At 34.9% G+C, this 7,016-nt stretch overlaps 1 pseudogene; it reads left to right on the plus strand.

Moving 5' to 3' along the window:
* Nucleotides 1–5,514: 5,514 nt before the first annotated feature.
* Nucleotides 5,515–6,750, plus strand: LOC149228035 (amino-acid permease BAT1 homolog; annotated as a pseudogene).
* The last annotated feature ends 266 nt before the right edge of the window (nucleotides 6,751–7,016 follow it).

Here is a 7,016-nt window from a genome sequence, read left to right on the forward strand (position 1 = left end):
CTTCCTCGGAGACTTTTTTGAGTTCATCTTCTACTACTTTAAGGTCTTGTGAACTTATTTTTCATTTAGAAATATATCGATCGATGATAGTTGATTTCATTGGTTTAAGGTTATATACAAAGTGGGAAGCTACAGAAACACTGGAGGGAGGATTGAATTGATGTCATTTGTCCCGAAACAATGCCCAATACTCCTCATTATTTAGCCAATTCGCATTTAGTTTAAACATATAAGGTGCCTTCCTTCCATGGCCTTCTATTTCTATAAATATTGGTGGTTGATCAAATCCACCACCCACCCAATCCATCGATGGATTAATGGCAGAGCTTCCACAAAATTCTTAGTAATAATAAAGTTATCAAGCCTTTGAGTAATCCTATACTCCTTTGACCTATTGTTCCTAAAAGTAGGTTTTAATGAAATTAGTTTTAAATCCACTAGGGTATGCTCCATTTAAAATCAATTTAACAAACCAATAGTATTGTCTAGCTAATTCCTCGATACCGAAATCTTTTCCACACCTAACGAAAAATTTAAGTCCCCTCCAATTATCATATCATTAAAGGAGAAAAATGAATTATGAGATAGGGATTCCTTGAAAATCCACTTATCCATATGTGGCCCATAAACATTTAGTACCAAAAATTCCTTATTTATCTTGACAGATAAAAAATTCATACCTAGAAATGAATCCAACTCCCAAGAGGCTTATAAATTTGACAAGCAAAGGATTCTATCTAATTGATATACCCCTATATCTTCCCTGAGCATCCAGACAAAAAATCTCTCATCCAATTAACAACAACCTTAACACCTTTGCTACCACGTCCCCATCTCCTAATTTTTATTGGAGAAGAGGAATTATAGGGTGGTTTAGCTAACCTAACATATGTAGATCCAATTGTTTGAATGGCCTGGACAGACCCCTATTATTAAAGGATTGAATAATCATGAGGTAACCCCTTCATGAACTTTCACTACTCTAATTGTCATGATAATTGAGAGTTGTTTCCCATAAACCATGTCTAGCCAAGCCTTATCCTAGGCTTTTTCCAATTTAGATTTTCACCCTTTACATATTGAAGGGCTCAAATGTTCCACCAACGATCAGGGGATCTCGAAAGTATAAATTTTAAACTAGACCCTACATAATTTGGAATAAGAGTCCTATCTTGTATATTGGCCCGACTACCATCTCGTTTTATTTATGATATGCTTTGGTCTAAATCAGAAACACACAAGAAACTGATATAAATTTTGATGAACACAAGTAGAAATAACTTTATTAAATACTTACAAATAATGTGCGGAAAACACTGCCACAAGAAAAATAAGTGACATGAACCTTTAGGAGAAGAGTGCTAGCATTACTCTAATAAAGATACATGTGAAAGAAAATATTCATTTATTGATTGAAAAGTATTTTACAACCAAAAATGACTGTTTAGGCATAACTAACATACAATTTCAAATAATATATGTGGTATATATAATAAAATAGTTCATTTTACTTAACACATTTGAATGTAAACACATACCATCAATCAATTAGAGAAGATTATCACAACACTTTATGTTACATGTATGAAACTTCTGCCTAACTCAAAGAGCTTCTGAATATTAGGTGGAAGTGTTGAAGTACATGATTACAAGAACTATTCACTAGATCCACTAGTCGAGTATTAAGGCTATTACTTGCTTTCACAAAAGAATAACAAGCCCTTTACCAATATTATTACAATATAACCCAAAGCTAAAATTCCTTCTTCTCTAGCCATGAAGGTCTCTTTATAAGAAATGGGGTGACCATTCACCTACCACTATGACTCTTGGACTACCCTCTTGACCTATTGAATTTCATGTGACTTTTAAATTTCTTTTCACATTTCTAATTACAAAAATATGTTATTTACAAAATTACAATCAAAATCAGGAAAAGCAAAATGCATTCATGTAAGAATTTGTGTAATGGGAATATCTAGCACTTCGATATGAAGTTATTTGACCACATACTCATACCATGATTTATACTCAGAAGCCACGTCCTTCATCTTTGAAGATAATTCTTGATCATATCTAACACTGCATTCCAATGATTTTGGCCGGAATGTCTTTCATTCCACTTGCAACTTGTTCTAAAGCATTGTTAATTTGTTAGGGATCTTGGCAGGCTCTGCAACATATTGAATAATGGCCTCCTTTGTCATTTCTAACGCCTTTTGTATAGCACGATGCCTTATGATATCCAATACTTTTCGTGTTTCTTGCTAGATTTGTTCTTTTGACCTTCTCCAAATGCACCAGTGGATGGTATCATGTATATTCTTACCAAGGCCTCTAATCCACTGTGCAATTTTAAATAGGTTGATATTGTGTTAACCATGCCACTACTTAATTTTTCATGCGATTTCACAAACATTCTCACTTCCACCCTATCTATCTCAACTTCTATCGTACCTTTCTTTGGAAATTCCACTAGATTTTTGGGGTATTTTGTGCTCCATTCTTGAATAAAATCGACCGTCGAGAGAGCAAGTCTTAATAACGTTTGTCTTTCTTGCAACCCTTTTTATATATCAATTAGAGGAGCTACTACCTTATGTAGTATTATTATCTCATCATACACATGCTTCATAATTTCCTCCAACGCTTTTAGCTCTTCAAGAATTGCTAATTACAAACTTTTCCTACCAGAACTTGTGGTGGATGAACTTTTATTCTCTACGAGGAGTTGTTGCGTCTTAGCTAACTGTTTCTTTAACCATTCAATCTCTTAATATAGGTGATCAATCTTCTTCTAGGTTATTGCTGCAAATTCCATTCCTGCTAAAGTTATTTCCTTTGGATTAATACTTGTATTTGATACAATCTCCCTTTCCAGATTGACCAAGATAGGTCTGTCTAGCTCATTAGCATAATATTTTTTCTCTCTTGGATGATATTAAACTTGAACTGGTTGAAAGTAAAAGTTTAGGTGTCTAATATTCTTTCTTCTCCTTGGACCATGATGCCCATCTCGCTGAGTGGGAGATGTGTACCTATAAATGGAGTTGGAGGTTGAATGTTTAAGGAAGACATAATTGGTTTAGTTTCCAAATTCTTCAAATTGATTTCTTTATTGTTTTTATCATCTTCCTCTTTGGTAGCCAAATCTCAATCTAATTCCTTGGCCATTGCTTCTTCCTCTTTATTCCTTTTCTATTCTTTTTCAAGATGCCTTATTTTCAGCTGTTCTTTTTCCTATTTCTTCTTTAGAGCTTCTTCTTCCTTTTTTTTCTTTGTATCTTCTCCCTTTTTTCACAATGCCTCTTCTTTTTGTCTCTCCTCTTCTTTGTTATTTGTTTCCTCCTCTTCTTTCTTTCTTCATACACATTCTTGTTCTTTATTTCTCTTATCCTCTTCTACCAATTTCTTTGCATCTCTATCTTCTTCCAACTTCTTGTTTCTTTCCTTCTTAGCATATTGATCCTACTTTCTCTTAAATTCTTCCTTTTCTTCGATTTCCATGCTGTCTTGAGCTTCTTCCTATTGATCATTTTGGAAATATGTAACCTTGAATGGACCTCATCCTTTAGTATATTCAAACAATTTAGTTCATTGAATATATTCTTAATCTTTTCCTCATTTTCCCAACATGTCAATGTATACATCCAATTATATCTTAATTTTTTGTAGTGTTGAGTAGCTACACCTCTAGGATCATATATGCGGTAGCCTAGGTCATGGAACCTGAAGTGTTCTAATTCATGTGGTTAGGATTCCACTTCCCTTAGATTCTTAAATCTATATGATGTCATGCAAAGTGGAAATATCAACCAAGGTGATTTTTTTTCCTTCTACAATGAATTGGACAATCATGTAGAAAGTTGATAACCCACTTCCTGCATTACCACTTTATCTGTTACAAAAAAAGGCAATAAATTTGGAATTATGTATGCTCGAAAGGTTTGAATGAATGTCCCATCCAGAGGAGTGGACCAATCTATAATCTTTGAAATGAATTCTCTTTCTTTTCCAGACATACATTGTGGTTCAATATCAAATAACAGCTAATACAATTCTGAAATAAAGTGTCCAGTATTGTTTCCATAGGCTCCTCAGTAACTTGTATCCCATATTAGCTTGCAATTTATGTGGATAGCAAATACATCATTAGAAAATTTGCACTTCCATCCCATTTATGGAAATTCATTATTCACACAAATTCCATCCAACAAGAGGAAATATAAAATTCTGGTTGCTCCTTTCTACTGTAGACTTAGCTTTTCTAACACAATTCTTCAGTGAAATGGATATAATATTAGCACAATTTAAGATAATCCCTCTTGTAGCACTTGGATGTATCATATTGATCCAAATGGAAAGTGGCATCCACCCATGGTATTCATCCAACCATGGAATTTTCCCATGGTACTATAACTCAAAAAGGAATGATTTGAATGGAAAGTGGCATTCACCCATTGTATTCATCCACCAATGGAATTTACCCATGCTATTGTAACTCAAAAAGGTTGGAAGTAACAAGCCTCATTCGGTAAAATGACAAATTCTCCACCATAATGTATCTTTTACATTTCTTCATTGTTTTAATAAAAAGTTTCTTTATGGTTTTGTTTACTGTGTGCTCTCCTCTTTTTCTGTCATTGCAATTTTCCAAATCTAAGGTCCCCCCTCCAAGATCCAAATTAGTGGTATCAGAGCTAGGTTATGAATCCATGGAAACCAGTATATGCATACCAAGAGTGTAAGGGTTTTTAAATGTCATATGTTTTAATTTCTAGGGTTTATCGAGATGGGTTATAGAAATCACCTGCTTTTTGTTCTCCTCATGCTTTCAGCTACTCGTCTCCTTATTCTTTCTCTTGTCATCTAGTATTTTTTTTAGCTCACAGAAGAATTATCCATAGAATCAATTTATGCTTGGGAACTCACTTTTCTAATGGTTGTAGAGGCTATCATGACTTATTAGTTCATTGTAAGAGGCCAAAAAATTTTTACTGGCTACATTGACCAAAAATTCTTTAAGCTTGTTGGTGTGGAAAACCGTTATTAATTTGCTCAACTAATTATTAGTCGAGAGTAAAAAAAATCGCCCACAACAAAGTATGCACTATCATTTGAATCGATGGAATAAGAAAATGAGTTATATATTAAATAAAAAGTCTACATGAAAGAGAGAGACCCCCACATAGAAAACTCTTTGACTCAACATGCCATTTCAAAATCCAATTCAAGGATTCTCATGCAGAGATGTTACGAGAATTGAGGAAATCATGCACCCATTGACATAAGAAGATATTAGGACTCCTTTGGTGGTCTTGACATCAAGCTGGTGTAACCCACATGCCTTCATTGAATTCTTCTACTGATGGAATAATTCATAGCCCCTTTCTCATTAAGTCTCAATGAGACCAATATTTCGTCATGAATACTAATGGTAATGTCGAGGTTGTATTGTCAAAAGTTGTGGAATGAATAGACGATGGGATCAGCATTTTTGAGTTGCACCTTAATGAACTTGGATTGAAGTAGGAGCTCATAATAGAAATACCATTGCTCAATACTTTGGTGATTTTGTTCTCGACTATGATGTTATTCATTGGAATAACACCCCCATATGGGTTGAGCCCTCAGTATGGTGTGCTTGTGCCTCTAGTTTGGGGATGAGTTGTGGTCTTGTTTTTCATGGAATTCATTTCCATTTCCATGTCCAAGATATTCTCTTCATTTCCTACCAATGGCTCATTGTACTGCTGGGTTTCTCATGTGGCTAGGCCTAGGTGGGGTCCAATTGGATCTTGGTATTGTGTCTGGCTATAAACAGTTGGTTTGATTGCATGTGTTGGAACTCATGCTTATGCTGGATCACAAACCGTGTAATGTATTATCTTGCCGAGCATCAAGACAAGTAAAGGTGGAGTGTATCAGGCTCTACGTTGAGTCTTTCTGGCCATGTACATGGGGCTTATAGCTATATGGGAATTTTTAAACACATTTGCTTTGAATGTGAATGCTCCAATTGATACCATCTTAATTTGGTGACAGTTCATTAGAGGAGTAGTTATTATTGTGATGCTTCAATTAGTTGCACACAACACTCAATCTGCATTATATTTATTCACACAGTTTGTGACATCCCCTGATTCCTCTAGAATACACAACAAGGAATATGCTATAATTCTTTCTTTCCTTGTTAGTGAGTACTCTCTCTATGGTTATGACTCTGCAGCACATCTAACAAAAGAAACAAAAGGTGTAGAAATCAATGGTCCAATTTCCATACTCACGAGTCTAGGCATTATATCAGTTTTTGGATGGGAGGACATCTTAGCTCTTACTTTTAGCATTCATGAATTCAAATATCTGTATGATACAAATAATGAAATAGTTAGCCAATTTGTACCCACACATATTCTATATGATGCATTTCATGGGCGGTATCACAATTCCAACGGTGGAATAGTTCTACTCTTTATTATATGGGGTTCTTTCTTCTTTGAGGGCCTTTCAGTCATAACAAGTGTTTCATGAGTGGTTTATGATTTGTCTTGAGATAAAGGCATCCCATTTTCAAGGATTTGGCATAAAGTACAACCCTACAATGTTCTTGCAAATTTTGTATGGTTGTGTGAAGTTATTTGCATGTTTTTAGGCCTTCCTATCTTGAGAGTGAGTGTGATATTCACATCTATCACTTCATTCTGTACCATAGGATGGGTGTTAGGTATTGTGTTCCTAGGACCAAACTAGTTATTCAAGGATGGAATGATAGGAACCACCCCATGCCAAAATGGAGATGCAATATCATGATCGTCACCCGCATATCCTCTCACTACATTCTATTTTAGCTCAGGTATCACTGGATACAACAGTATGGAAAGCATGCCTCAAAAGAATAAGTAATAAGAGTGGACTGAGCTTCAACTTGTATGGTTGAGATGGATTTCCTAGAAAAGTTGTTCCATTTAAGCATGATAAAAACTCATGGATTTCTTGTTAGATTTATTGCATTGGGT

This window comes from Pinus tabuliformis, chromosome J (assembly GCF_031772625.1).
Source record: "Pinus tabuliformis cultivar Carrire ecotype Pingquan chromosome J, CPIR1, whole genome shotgun sequence".
NCBI lineage: Eukaryota > Viridiplantae > Streptophyta > Pinopsida > Pinales > Pinaceae > Pinus > Pinus tabuliformis.